Raw genomic sequence first — 294 nt, 5'->3', positions numbered from 1 at the left:
GGTTCAAAATCATTATAATTTGTTGGGTTTAATGTAGAGCATGACATCAGCCATAATATCTGGTTTGCTAAAATGTGCCTGTGATGAAGCTTGCGTTGGTAGGGACATCTGAGACTGGTTTGCTAAACTGTAACATAGGCCGCTGGGGGCAGGGAAGTTTTCAGAGGAGGGTGTAGGCCTTTGGAATGTCCAGGCAGGCGTAACCACTCTGCTACTGGAATGCCACCAGGGAGTTGCCTTCCCCAAGCTCTCTTAGCCCGAAAAACCACCCTGTGTTCTAAGAGATGTATGCAT

At 47.3% G+C, this 294-nt stretch overlaps 1 non-coding gene across 1 annotated transcript; it reads left to right on the top strand.

The window, feature by feature from the left end:
- Positions 1 to 69: 69 nt before the first annotated feature.
- Positions 70 to 122, top strand: LOC145718627 (small nucleolar RNA SNORD74). The gene has a single exon (XR_014141932.1). It is a non-coding gene; the product is annotated as a small nucleolar RNA SNORD74 (small nucleolar RNA).
- The last annotated feature ends 172 nt before the right edge of the window (positions 123 to 294 follow it).

Source organism: Leptonychotes weddellii, unplaced genomic scaffold, assembly GCF_054177405.1.
Source record: "Leptonychotes weddellii isolate Sample4059 unplaced genomic scaffold, ASM5417740v2 HiC_scaffold_186699, whole genome shotgun sequence".
NCBI classification, from domain to species: domain Eukaryota; kingdom Metazoa; phylum Chordata; class Mammalia; order Carnivora; family Phocidae; genus Leptonychotes; species Leptonychotes weddellii.
Note: the sequence above shows the minus strand (reverse complement) of the source record. Positions and strands in the feature narration are given on the sequence as shown.